The following is a 16,141-nucleotide window of genomic DNA, read 5'->3' on the forward strand; positions in this document are numbered from 1 at the left end:
TTTTGATAAATATTAAAATAATTCATGTACAAACCGTTTTGATTGATACAATATGATGTAATTTGATTGATTTTGATCATTTTTTCCAGTTTTAATCGATCTAATTACATATCTAATATAGTTATCATGTCGTATCGTTATGAGGATTAGTTCACTAATTTCTAATTGAATCGAACAATAGAATATTTATATACGTGGTTGAGAGCCCTTGAGCTCATTGCCTCATGTAGCATAAAAATGATATATTTTCTTATAAATTCTCATTAAATATAAGAAAAATAACAACATATGCTGGAGGCTAGGAAATGGCCTTCTTATTAACTTCCTGAAGGACAATTGAATTCAAAATGTGGGTCCTCTTAACCAGTATCAGTGGTCCCAAGGCTGGGAGCAGTCCCGTTTTCAAAAAGTTGCTGATTTTGTAACTGAAGGGAGGGGGTGGAATTCGACTCTGTTGGCTCAAACCATTCCTCCTCATATTCTTAATAGAATTATGGCTATTCATCCTCCAGATATTCGGAATTCCCAGGATATGTTAGCTTGGTCCCACACTAACGATGGGAAATTCTCTGTCGCTTCGGCGTATAATGTCATTGCAGGCCACTCTAGCATTCCTAGGAACAGACTTGCGGTCCACATCTGGGATTGAAAAGGTCCATACCGTATAAATTTGCTTCTATGGAAAATAATAAATGATGGCCTTGCAACGAATAGTAATCGATTCTTTTGTCAAATGGGGACTTCGAACAAATGCCCTTTCTATGACGCTCCTAAGACTCAGGATCATGTCTTTCGTGGCTGTATTTTTGCTTGGGAGGTTTGGAGGAAGCTGATCAATTAGGTCGAAAATGAGAATTTTTTGATCAACCATTTATGCAGTGGATAGATTGTAATATAATTTGTGTTGGGGTGAGATTCGGTTTGGAGAATTGAATTTAATTTTTGGTGTCACTTTGGATGCCAATTGGCACAGTAGAAATGAGAGGCTGTTCAATCAGCTTGTCCCTAATGCTACATCCATACATGATGAAATTTTGGCAAGGGTTGCTAGCATTAAAGAAGCAAGTAGTATGGCACATATAACCCGTATCAGTACTCCCTTGTGATCAGTTGGAGTCCTCCAACGGAAGGTTGGGTGAAATTAAATTCTAATGGAGCTTTTTCCTCTTCTTCAGACGTGGCAGCTCGTGGTGGTATTATCTGTGACCATTTTGGATCCTTTATCATGGCTTTTTCCAAACGCCTTGGTACTTGTTCCGCTCTCCATGCAGAACTCTGGGGGATTCTGCTAGGCCTTCAACTTCTTCATCGACATGGGTTTCAAAGAGTAGTGATAGAAGCTGATTCTCTGTGTTGTATTCAGTTCATGACATCGGGATGCAATGCTAGTCACTCTTGTGCTCCTCTTGTCAACCATATTCGCCTCATGTTAAAGAATTTCCCCAATGTTATATGGGGACATGTGTTTAGAGAGGCAAATGCTGTAGCCGATGCCCTTGCTAAACATGGTTTAAGTTTGGATATGGATACTAAACTGTTTGAGAAACTACCTAGTTTCTGCTCTATCCCTTTTGTGCTAGATAGTGCCTCTACTATCTATTGCAGGGGTTGTAATTTGTAGTTTTGTTTTTCTCCCTGGGGCTCTTGTAGCTCTATGTTCATCGGAAAAAAAAAAAAACATGTATTATATAATAACATTTTTATTAATAATTGATTTATAAATGATATATAACATATTCTTGTGGGTAAAAAAACTTATGCAAGGATTTGATAACATAATATCTCATTATTCATGTTATATCATTTACTAATCCAAAATCTACTAAGATGCTCTTACTTTGTCGGTAATCATAATTACTATCACCGAAAAAGTGGGTGCAATGTTTTTTAACTTTGTTATTAGAATATAAATTTCGACACTACTTTGCAACGAATAAATTTATCTCTATAACTCATTTTTCTTTAATTTTTTTACGTGTGTATATAAAAGAAAAGCACCAAAATACCAAGGAATAACTTTTTGTTATCCCATATAAGTTGTATATGTTTGTTTATTTTTCATTATTTTTAAATTTCATTTTTGACTCAATAGTTTAGTGTTAAGCTCTATTCTCGTTTGTTAAAATTTTCAATTTTAAATACCATAATGTTTTCATCTACACGTCTGATTTTCTTGTTTTTTATTATATCGAATATGTGGTGGTATTTATTATTTGCATTTTCAACATTTTTACGTTTTTATTTGTGTTGCACTTGTACTAAAAAGAATGGCAGTTCTATTCTTTTAACCCGCTAACTCATTTCAGGTTTAGTCTAAGATGGTCAAAATTTACGGTGTTATCAGGTTGAGAAGAGTAAAATGTTTCTACAAATCAAATTGGTTTGGACAACTAAATCTCAAGAATCAAACTTAAATAAAAATAATAATAATTGATGCAGGTGAGCAATCGAGGATCCTAGTAGTTGTGCTTGTTAAAACTTTTATAATTGTCAACTAGGTAGGGAAAATAAGCAATTACACAATTGAAAAAAAAGTAACCCTTCAATAGGGAAAAATTCAAATTTTAAGCATAGAGAAAATATAAGAGTTAGTTAGGTTGGTAGAATTATGAAATATGAAGTTTAAAAGTCTAGCTTCGAATCCCCAAAAGTATTTTCACTTCAATACTTCACCTTTCTCTTGAAAAAGAAAAAAAACATTTTCCTATAAAAAGGTACAAACTAAGCAAGTTTTACGTTTTCATTGATTATTAAGTAGCATAAATTTGGAAATTAAAATAAATACATAACATAGTACAACAAAAATATACACAGTCATAAGAGTTTTTCTTCAATACAATTTAATAAGAGAAACACTAGAATAAAACGTCATATTGGTTCTTTAAAGATATGATAACCATCAAATTGGTCCCGGTAGAAAATGGGAACAAAGTAAGTCATTGAAAGATTAAATTGGCACCACAATATAAATTTTAGTTTATAAAAGATTCACATTATCATCAACTAGGTCGTAGAAGAAACAACAGGGTGATTATTTTAAACTTATTTGTGATCATTTTTATTGGATGGTTAACTTGGTGACAATTGTGAGTGCAAGCATATAGAAGAACATGATTTTGATAAAGACAAAGCTTAAAGTTTAAAGACTATAAATAAGGACAAATCATATTATCGTCTATTAGGTTCCTAGAAGAAACAACATGGTGATTATTTTAAACTTATTTGTGGCCATTTTTATTGGATGGTTAACTTTGTGGCAATTGTGAATGCAAGCATGCAAGAAAATGATTTTGATGAAGACAACTTAAAACTTAAAGACTATGCATAAGGGCAAATTAACTACAACAACATGAAGACTCAAAATTCAAGCTTCAAGAAAGGATCACCAAAGCTAGAGTAATCTTTTTATTTTAGATCCTATGATACTTTGAATAGGTAGATTCTAAGTTAGGTGAATCTTATGATAAATCTCACATAATTAGAGTATGAACCTAATGCATATGAGATTTTCATACGTAACATGATTTAGGTGCATTTAGCATACATACATGATTTTGATGCATTTAGCATACATGCATGATTTTGATGCATTTAGCATACATACATGATTTTGATGCATTAATATTTATATCATTTTTAAAATCATGCACCATACATTAATCATTCATGTTAGAGGTTCATGGAAAATTAAATAAGTCTTTTTAGAAAACCTTTTATCGATTAAGGTTAAAGTTAATCGATTAAGTCTTTGCAAATGAAAAACTCGTTAATCGTTTAAGGACATGGTTAATCGATTGAATCAGTTTATGTTTTGGAATCTTATACGTTTTAAAGAAATTTTAATCGATTAAGTGGTTATTTAATCGATAATCTCCAACAGAAAATAGTTTGAAACTGAATGGTATTTCACCATCCTTTCCTATAGGCAAATGTAACATGTGATACAAAAACTTGATACACAAGAATACACAAATTTTTCAAGAGTGGTTTTCTGAGAAGAGTGATAGAAACTTTCATGCGAAAAAGAGAGTTTTATGAATCTTTGAAAGAGTTTATTTTCAATCATTGAGTGTTTTCAAGATTTTTCTTTTGTGACTCATAATCATTCATATTCATCTCTGAGATTGTGAGATTCATCAAAGGTAGTTTTGTTCTAGATTTTAGTGTATGATTAGCATATCATAGGTGCAAGGAACTTTGTACATGTTTTATCGGTCGATTTGTAAATTTGTCTCTTTGGGGTGTGAGACATCACCTTGGAGGAAGAGAGAAATTTAGGAGAAATCCTAGGCTGTGGTCAAGGTCCAAGAAGAGATCTCTTTGGGTATACTTGGTTAGAAGTGGTGTGGAACCATTAGAAGCTAGGTCCAAGATAGCTCTTGATGGAAGAAGTGTTTGTATAAACATTTGATTTCTTCTTAGTAAAGCAAATCTCCCAAGATTAGAAGGGAATGCCTGGATGTAGATCGTAGTGGATTGGCAATCGAACCAGGATAAATCAGTTGTGTTGTCTTCTCTCTTTCCCTCCTCTTTTACTTATATGCAATTATCATATTTTCACTTTATTTGATTACTTCATATAGAGATCATTGCATAAGTGAATCTGCATTGTTAATCACTTTAATTAATCTGTTTAAGTGCATATTAGATCAGATTAATCACTCCTTTCTTGCTACATCAAGAAAAAAAAGATTTTCATGAAAACCAACAGATTAATCGATTAAGCCATATGTTAATCGGTTAACTTAAGCTTCCTGTTAATTGATTAATGTGAACACTCATTTTTGTACGCCCATAAAAAACCTAAAAAAACCATTTTTTACTATTAAAATATTTTCTTCATAGAACAAATATATAATTATTTCGAAAATCACAAAATAATAATAATAATAATTTAATTGTAGAAAAAAAGAACAAATAATAAAAAATGGCAAAAACGATGGAATCATAAACTGACTTGTAACCTGTCTTTGTTTGTGGAGGCTGATTTGCTAGGTTTTAGGGAAGTGGGTTACATTTTACTCCTTAAACATGGATTAGCCCTTTTATAAAAAAGAGAGACATAACAATCCAAAACCTCACCCACCAAAATCCATCATATATCTAGCAAAATCCATTAAAAAAATCCACAACAATCTCAAAAATCTCTCATACACAACAACTCATAAATCATTCAACAACAAATCCAAAAGTACTCAACATCATCAAGTATCATCCTCCATCCTAAATCACCCAACATCCTTCATCATCAAACAATCATTTTCAATAAAAAATAATCCAGAAATTCCAAAAAGGAATTCACAGAAAAAGAGAGAAGAAGACATATATTTTTTAACAGTGTGAGCAAAGTGTCCCAAAAATCCAAAGAATGAGACAGAATGCAGAAAAAGGTGCTAAAAAGGGAAAGTAGCACAATAGGCAGTTTAAAGAGACCAGTGTGGAGCAGTCTCTATAGAAATACCTTCATGCATGTCACCCGACCAGGTTCAACAGTTTTTACGCATTGTCGAGTGTGTCACCATCTCAAGTATAGCCTGCTGTCCAATGTGTCTCACATTTTCATATATATATTTTACTGGAAATTTATGTGGATAGTGTAGTCAAACTACACTATCACACGTTTAGTATACGTTTTGAAATAATTATGAAAGTAGTGTAGATTTTTTGGAACTCGTAGATGAGGTCCACGACTTTGGGAAGTCGTGGACCAGGAATATGACATCCCTATAATCTCGTGCCTCAGAGGCACTAGATTCTTACAGAGTGTCAGAGTTGATATAAGTCGTGGACGGGGGAACACGACTTCCATGAAAATATCGTGGACCTAGGACACGAGATGCAAGTCATGTATATGATGCACGAGACCCGAACAATATATATAAGAATAGTAGTTTATTATCATTTAAGAATAGTAATTCCTAATCGAAGAAATGTCATTATACAAGATAACTAAAAATATTTTCTGTTTTTAAGTTCATTTACTTGTATTAATTTTATTTAATGTTACTCTATGTTTTCTATGTATATGGTCATTATTAGAGATATTGTTACTTTGTTAGTGATGAAAAGGACATTGAGCTATGTGGTGATGATGATGATGATATTCAGATTACCACTAGTGAACCGGTTAACGTAACATATGCTACTCCTTCATATTTTTTCGTTAACATTGATTACTAGTTTAGACAAGATTTTCCATATAGAAGTAGTCACATAAATAATGATATTGATAATGATCTGTTTGTTGGTATGAAATTTGAATAAAAGGAAACAACAATAAATGCTGTAAAACAGTTTCATATTAGGAATTATGTTGATTACCATGTGGATGATTCTAGGCCAGATAGATATGTTGCAAAATGTAATATTATGGTGCTGGGTGTGAATGGAGAATTCAGACATCAAAAAGTGTGAAACGTGATATTTGGAAGATTAGAAAAATTAGTAGAAGACACACTTGTGTATCCACTAATATTTCTCAAGATCACACCAAATTGAACTCATCATTCATCGCAAACTATATTGTTCAATTAGTATCTGAAGATCCTAATATACCAATTAAAACATTAGTGAAAGAGGCAGTCACTCATTTTGGTTATACGGTGACATATAGGAAGGCTTGGACTGCTAAACAAATAACAATATCCCAAATTTATGGTGATTGGGAGGGATCGTACAATGAGTTACCTTGTTGGTTGAATGCTGTCCAATATTATATACCACGTACAATTGTAAGATATTCAACATCTAACCATGAAGAACATAATACTTTAATTCTTGATAGGGTATTTTGGACTTTGAAGTCATGCATCGAAGGATTTTCTTTTTGCAAACCAATCCTTCAAGTGGATGGCACATTCTTGACTGAAAAATATACTTGAACATTGCTAATAGCTAGTTCACAAGATGGTAATAGACGCATATTTCCAGTTGCATTTGTCATTATGAAAGGAGAGACCAAAGAAGCACGAGGATGTTTTTTCTACAATCTTCGGACATATGTTACCCCACAACCGAACATTTGTATAATATCAGATAGGGTACAAGTTTTTTGGGTTCACTTTATACTAAGCTTACATAATGGTGTAATGCACAATCTGTATGTTGCATTCGTCATGTTAGTAGCATTTTCAACAAGGAGTTCCGAGATAATTATATGTAAGAAAAAATCATTGAAATGGGTATGTATTGAAATTTATGTGATTTATGTTAAATTATTTTGTTATGTGATTTATGTTAATATTGATAAACTTGTTGTAGTGTATGAGTTGATTCGGCCTCGATTCGAGCGAATACTTGCTGTATTGCGTCAAAAATATCTGAGGGTAGCAGCTTGGTTAAACAACATCCCAAAAGAAAAATGGACGCAATCATATGATGATGGGAGATGATATGACCATATGACAACGAACTTGGCAGAATGTGTTAACGCTGTTCTGAAAGGAGCAAGAGCCTTGCCCATTACTGCCCTTGTTAGAGCAACATATCATAGGTTGAGTTCATGGTTTCTACACTATAGAAATGAAGCAAGTAACATGATATGGGCAGGTCATGTATATTGCAAATAATTGATTAAGGTGATCAATGAAAATAACCGAAAAGCTACATTTCAAGTAGTACGTAGTTTTTCACAAGAATTAGGAGTCTCGGAGGTTGATGTTGCTGGTACCGGTGGGAGTCGACGCTCAAGGGTATACACGGTGAGATTAATCAAAAAATGGTGTGATTGTGGGGAATTTCAATCACTTAGATTGTCATGCTCCTATGTTGTTGCTACATGTGCATCATTAAACTTAGATTATGGACAATTTATCTCACCAATTTATCGGTTAGAGAACTTACTGAAGATTTATGGACATGAGTTTCAACCCATTGGATATGAAGAATATGGGTCTCCTTATTCAGGTCCAACCTTCATTTCTAATTCGCTTATGCATCGAAACTGTACCGGAAGACCAAAAACTACACGCGTATACAATGAGATGAATGATTCTGAATCCCAAAAAATTACAAAAAATGTGGGTAGTGTACGACTGAAGGACACAATAAGAAGAAATGTCTATTTAGAAGTACAGAAGTCAGTCAAAGTTCAAGGCAAACCTAAGTTATGTAATGTTAGAACTTGTGTAATATATTGAAATTCTAATTATGTAACATTAACTTGTGTAATGTATTGAAATTCTAAGTACTCTTACATTCGAATTAGGTAACATTAATTTGTGTAAATAACCTAAGTCTACTTAAATACAATAAACCCTAATTACATTCATTAAAACCTAATTAAATACGATAACCCTAATTACATTCCTTAAAACCTAATTAAATACAATAAACCCTAATTACATTCCCTAAAACCTAATTAAATACAATAAACTCTACTTATATACACTAATAAATATAACCTATATATCATTAAATCCCACCAAACAATTTAATTCTACCAATAAATACAAATCTTTCAATTCTCGCCAGAAAATTCTGGTTTTTTGTTTACCAACGTGGAAGTCGTGGACTTGATCCACAAGATTAGTGTTGGTTAAAATTTATTTTTAACAAATAGCACGGTATCCTAAACATTCAACAATAAGATAATATATTACTAAAAGGATCCATCATTCATTTTGATAGCAAACAGTTACGTATCATGAATAAAAGAAGTAATAAACTTACAAGCATTTGAGTGACTTGATAACTTAGAAATATATTTAATAATTTAGAAATGTTTGAGTGACTTGTAAGGGTGAAGGTGATGTTAATATTCAATATACATATATACGTTACTTTCTTTAAAAAAATATGAAGTAGACAAAAATAATTTTTCATTATTTTCAAATATCTCATTGAGATGGGATGCGGTGCGGACATTAGTTTCTGCTACTTAATCATTCTTGAAGGGGATACAATTTATTAATAATTTTTCCAAATCTCTTTAAGATGGGATGCTGTACAAACATTAGTTTTTGCTGCTACATCCTTCTTAAGAGAAATAAATATAATCAATCAACCATTTCTTAAAAAACCTAGAATGTAGTCTTGATTTCCTAAAATATTTAGGGATACGTATGAGCAAAATTAATTCTCATCATACATATAAATAAAAAATAAATATTTTGTTTTAAACAATTTAATTTTAAATAAATTGGGGGTATTTAATTCATGCAATTAGCTAGGGTACCGTTTTATTATGGGCGGACGAATGCTAATACCTTCTCCGATCCGTAATCGACTCTCGAACTTATAACTCATACTGAATAGACCATTTAATCCAAATTTGGGCTTAATTTGAGTTTTCCATGTTTTAACCGCAAAAGATATGGTGGCGACTATGAAAGAGGTCGCGTAGCCAAAAATAGGGGCGTGGCAATTAAGCAACCATTTAATCCATTAAAACTAATTGATTTTGAGATTATCTTTTGTATTCGAATTGATTTTAATTGTTACTTGAACCACCTATTCACCCCCTCTAGGTGAAGTTAGATCCCTTGTTAACCAACAAGTGGCATTAGAGCTAGTTCGGATAAGTTCTAGCTTAATCGCTATATCCGTGAGATCCTAGGGAAATACATACAATGGGCTCTACGAATCCATTCGGTGGTGAAGGATCTTCTATCAATCGTCCTCCCGTGTTTAGTGGAGAGGGATATGCCTATTGGAAAGTTAGAATGAGGATTTTCATAGAGGCCATAAATACAGATATATGGGAGGTCGTGCAAAATGGACCTCATATCCCACTACACTTGGTGGAAGGTGAAACTAAAGAAAAGCCTAAGAGTTTATGGACTGATGATGAAAAGAGAAATGTGTAACAAAATTTGAAAGCCAAAAACATCATCACTTCAACACTCTCTTATGACGAACTCCTTAGAGTTTCATAATGTAAAAATGCCAAATAAATGTGGAATACTTTACAATAAATGAATCAATAAGTGTATGCTAATGGTGAGCTAAAGTGACAATAAATGACATGGAAAAATGATTTACTCATATTGTTAAACATCTTGTTGCATTAGATAAAGTGTTTGCTAATGGTGAGGTTACTAACAAGGTTTTGAAATGTCTTGATAGGGCTTGGCAACCAAAGGTGACTGCTATTGTGGAATCCAAAGACATATGAAATGTTACTTGCAACACTTTTTGGAAAGCTACAAGAACATGAGATGGAGCTTGGACGCTTATTACTTCATGAATAATGAGACAAGAAAAAGAAGGGAATTTCTCTCATGGCGACAACTTCAAATGCAAGAACTCAAGAAGATAAATTACATGATGAAGACTCCAATTTTCTCTGATATAGATGATGAAACTATGACACTCCTGGTAAATAAATTCAACAAGTTCTTACAAAAGAAAGGAGTATTCAAAAAGTTTCAACGAAGAGATTCAAGAGACTCAATAAAGAAGGGCAAGAACTCAAAGGATAAGATCACTTGCCAAGAGTGTGGGAAGGTAGGATACATGAAGTTCTCATGTCCTATCTATCTCAAGAAGGTTGAGAATGAGAAGAAATATTCAAGGGACATCGAATCAAAGAAAGCCTACATAGTTTGGGATGTACCCAAAGATGAAGCCATTTCAAGCACCTCAGACGACGAATAATTGACCAAACTATGCGTAATGATGCAAAATCATGATTCTTGTGAGAATAGTGAGGAGGCAACTCTAGTGAGGTAAGTAACACCGATTATGATTATGATGATTCCCCCACATATGGTGATTATGTAGAATTGCATGAAGAACTTAAAAAGTTGGTAAAAATTAATGTGGATAGGAAAATGTTAATTTTAGTGCATGAAAAGAAAATTTTTGAAATGCATAATTTTTTTGATGAACTTCAACTTGAAAATGAAACCTTAGATATTATCTATGCTAATTTTACATGTGATTGTGCTTCAAAAATTGCTATGACAATGTCTTGGAAAAAATGTCCATATTTGGTAAAAGAGAATGCATGCTTAAAAGAAACCATTGCTAATTTCTCTAAGGGTAGTCATAAATTGGGCAACTTACTTACATCACAAAGGAATCTTGGTAATAGATCCAGGTTAGGTTACATACATGCTAAAAAGAGATCATACAAGAAACATGTTGATTTTTCAAAACTTCATATCATAAATCACCTACTTGTTTCTATTGTGGTTTGTATGGTCATACTACTAATACTTGTCATATTAGATTGCATGGTGTGCCTAAAGGACAATATATATAGATTGAAAAGGGACAAGATTCCAAGAAAACTAACACTAAGGACCAAAGACTATTTGGATACTTAAACAAACAAGTAAATATTGTTTTGTAGGTGTGCCTAAGGACATACAAACAACAATGGTATTTGGACAACGGATGTTCTAGGCACATGACGGGTGATAAATCCATGTTTATTGAGATTTCACCTAAGGAGAAAGGTCATGCCACATATGGAGATAACAATCAAGGCAATGTACTTGGAGTTGGAAGGATTAGTAATGCTTCACAAAAAATCATTGAAAATGTGCTCTATGTGGAAGGTTTGGAGCACAATCTTCTTAGAATTAGCCTATTATGAGACATAGGTATTAAGGTAATCGTTGACTCTAAGTTCTACACAATCAAAAGTGACATAGATGATAGTGTTAAATTTATTGGTCATAGGACAAATTTCATATATATGGTTGATTTGGATGATATATCCTCCTTATTTTCAAAAAGCTTAATTTCAAAAGAGGATGATATTTGGATTTGGCATAGGCAGACTGATCATATCCATTTGAATCATTTGAAGAAGTTATCTACAAAGGATTTAGTTATCGGTCTACCTAAACTCAAGTTTGAAATGGAAGAAACTTTTGATTCTTGCTGAAAATACAAACATATCAAAAGTTCCCTCTCTTCTAAAAATATGGTATCCACAACAAGGCCATTAGAGTTACTTCATATGGACTTGTTTGGACCATCTCAAATAATAAGTTTTGGTGGAAGTTACTATGTACTTGTTATTGTAGATGACTATTCAAGATTCACATGGACTATTTTTCTTGAACTCAAAAGTAATACTTTTAAATCTTTCAAGAGGCTTGCCAAGTTAGTCCAAAATAACATGAACTATAAAATTGTGACTATAATAAGTGATCATAGTGGTGAATTTGAATACCACAAATTTGATAAGTTTTGCGAAAACATGGTATTGAACATCAATACTCCACTCATAAAACTCTTGAACACAATAGAGTTGTTAAAAAGAAAAATAGAATTCTTGAGGAGTTGGCTAGAATCAGGTTGAATGAGAACTAAGTGGCCAAGTACTTTTGAGTGGATGAGGTTCATACCGCTTGTTATGTTATGAATAGGATTTTTTTGAGGTCTATTCTTAAGAAAACCCCTTGTGAACTATTTAAAGGCCGAAAACCAAATATTTCTCACTTTCATGCATTTGGAAGCAAGTGTTTCATTTTGAATAATGGAAAAGAAATTTTAAGTAAATTTGATTCAAAAGTGGATATATAAATATTTCTTGGTTATTTTAATCATAGCAAAGCTTATAGAGTCTTTAATAAAAGGACAATGACAATTGAAGAGTCTATACATGTGATATTCGATGAGTCTTCTCCAAAAGAGGAGAGGAAAGGTATTTGTGATGATCTTGTAGGTACTCTTGAGGATGCATACTTGAAAAATGTATGCATGAAGATCAATATTCAAATCAAGAATATGAAAGAATGCCACAAGCTTGGAAGACAAAGAAAGATCACCCTATCGATAATATAAAAGGTGATATTTCGAAGGGAGTGGTAACCCAAAATTATTGGCGCAATATTTGTAGTTTCTTTGCATTTGTTACTCAAACTAAGCCTAAGACTATTGATGATGCTATTGAGGATGAAAATTGGTCACTATCTATGCAAGAAGAGCTAAACCAATTTGAAAGAAACAAAGTTTGGGATTTAGGCCCTAGACCAAGTGATCATCCTATAATTGACACGAAATGGGTGTTTAGAAACAAACTTGATGAGTCCGACTTGATTATTAGAAATGAAGCTAGATTAGTAGCTAAAGGTTATAATGAAGAAGAATGTATTGACTATGATGAAACATATGCTCCTGTAGCAAGATTGGAGGCTATAAGAATACTTTTAGCCTTTGCATCTATCATGCATTTCAAAGCATTCCAAATGGATGTAAAAAGTGCATTCTTGAATGGCTTTATTCAAGAAGAGGTGTGTGTGGATCAACCTCTCAGTTTTGAAAACTACCAATTTCCTAATCATGTTTTCAAGTTGAAAAAGACCTTAAATGGATTAAAGCAAGCTCCTAGAGCTTGGTATGATAGACTAAGTTCTTTCCTTTTGGACAAGGGATTTGCAAGGGGTAAGGTTGATACCACACTTTTCATACTAAAATCAGAAAACGATATTTTGTTAGTACACATATATGTCGATGATATTATATTTGGTGCTACTAATGATGTTTTGTATAAGAACTTTTCTGAATTGATGAAAGGAGAGTTTGAAATGCTTATGATGAGAGAGCTTACTTTATTACTTGGACTACAAATCAAGCAAATAGACCACATAATATTTGTTCATCAGACAAAGTATTCCAAGGATTTATTAAAAATATTTGATATAGAAAAAAGCAAAGGAAACTTCCACACCAACGACTATTTCATGTTATCCTAACAAGGATGAGAAAGACAAAATTATTGAGGTAACTAAAATTCTGGTATGATTGGTTCTTTACTTTACTTAACTTCAAGTAGAGCCGATATTACATTTAATGTGTGAATGTGTGCTAGATATCAAGCTAATCCTAAAGAATCACATCTCACCGCTACTAAAAGAATTATGAAATATTAGAAAGGAACTTTAAGCATGGGATTATGGTATCCCAGGGATGCATCATTGAGCTTTGTAGGTTATTCTGGTTCTGATTGTGTTGAATGTAAAATGGATAGGAAGAATACTAGTGGTACTTGTCACATATTAGGTAGCTCATTGATATTATGGCATAGTAAAAAACAAAAATGTGTTGCTCTTTCAACCGCCAAAGCGGAATACATTGTCGTTGGTGTGTGTTGTGCTCAAATTTTATGGATGAGGCAACAACTATTAGATTTTAGTCTTTTGCTTGATAAAATACTATTAAATGTGATAATACTAGTGCCATAAATCTGCCTAAGAATCTTGTTTTGCATTCTCGCACCAAACATATAGAAATTAGACATCATTTCTTAAGAGACCATGTTCAAAAGGTGATTTTGTGATTGAGTTTGTTGAAACTTCAAAGCAACTAGCTGATATTTTCATTATACCTCTACCTAGAGATACTTTCTTTATACTAAGAAGAGAAGTAGGAATTTTTGATGAATCATATATTTTTTAGTTGTATCTAAGTCTGTGGTAAAATTCAATGAATCTTTTTTTTATCTTTATTCATTGTCTATCTTGTTTGCTTGAATGCATGTCGTAATTGCTTATGTAAGTTATTATATGATTAAGTATCCATATGTGTGATTGATCAATGTATATGATAGATTTTGTCTACTTAGATCTTAGTATTCCCTAAGCAAAATTTGAAATGTGTGAAATGTTGTGAAAGAATTATGATTAATCGATTATCATCTTAGTTAATCGATTAAGCACTCTTAATTGATTATCTGGGAACATTTTTAATTATGTTAATCGATTAAACTGGCCCATAATCTATTATCTAGGCACATTTTACAATTCGTTAATCGATTAACATTGCATGTAATCGATTAAACAATGTTCGAGTAGTAGTATTAAATACAAATTTCAAACCATAGAACTTCAATCTTTCTCTAGAAATGTTTTTCAACCACAAATATTTTGTGTTTTCTATCAAATTGAGAACCCCATTACCTAATTTCATCTACGTTGTACCTATTGTCCTCGTATTCCATCAATTTCCCCTCCAAATTCTTATACCTAGATTTTTTCATCTTTTGAAACCCTAACCCCCCAATATGTTCAATCGATTAAGATAATCAATTATCCATCAATTAAGTTGCAAATATGAGTGAAGGAAGACCAAAGAGAGTGAAACACTATGCTGGGATTAACCGTTCTCTTCGACATCATGGGCTACAAAGAAACTTGGATGGTGGCAGTTCATCCTCCAATCAAGGGTGCATAATCAATGTTAGGACAGATCCCTAATACACCCTTGCTCTACAAGCTGAAAGGTTGACCAAGTTCATCAGCTGCAAGCATACTTACATTCGGTATGCCAATATGGCATGGATGGTGAAGCAAAGTTTTCAATTCCCACATGAATTAGAGGAACAATGGGCTAACACTTTTCTATAGTTCATGGTAATATTTTCCCCTCTCTTGTGAGGGAATTTTATAGCAACTTTCAGTATAAGGATAGGCGATATGTTGGTGTTGTAAAGGGAAGATTGATAATTTTGGATGAGGAGTTATTTTTTGATGTTGGAGGCCTAGCTAGTGATGGTTCTCTTCTAGGTGATTTTAGCAATGAGTTGTGGAATTCTTACGACTCTACTGAGATGTATAAGTGTTGAAAGGGTTTTTCGATGTTATGGATGATTAGTCAAGTTTCTGATTTTATTTATTTAATTGGTTTATTCTTTGTTTATCATTTCGGCTTTGTCGGAATAAATTCCAATGTCGATATAATGGTTTCAAGAATATTCAATTTAATAAAAAACATAGCTTTATTGAATTATTAACAACTTCATACCATCTCGGCTTTGTTGGAATAAATTTCAAAGACGGTTTAATGGTATGAATTTAGCAAATTAATACAAGTGATAATGAGTGATATTTATTTTCCATTTTCCGTTATTAACAGAACTACTTCCTTATGGAAGGTAGTTAAAGAATAAATAAATAAAGCAATAAATAGTTAGTTGGAGAATTTGAATGACATAAAATAAATGTTAGTTGTGGAAATGTAAATGACTAAAAATAAAAGTTAGGAGTTAGATCACTCATTATAACTGTGTATTTTTCCTTTTCACAAAGATACAATTTATGAGTTAAATTAAACTTTGATTCAAGGTTTCTTTTTCTTGTCAACAAATAAAATTTATAAGTTAACACTTTACTATTTTACATTTGCATCTCTTTCAAGATTCAATTGTAGTATTGTATAGGGTTATGTCTAACCAAAGGGAATTGCG

This window comes from Lupinus angustifolius, chromosome LG16 (genome assembly GCF_001865875.1).
Source record: "Lupinus angustifolius cultivar Tanjil chromosome LG16, LupAngTanjil_v1.0, whole genome shotgun sequence".
Lineage (NCBI taxonomy): Eukaryota > Viridiplantae > Streptophyta > Magnoliopsida > Fabales > Fabaceae > Lupinus > Lupinus angustifolius.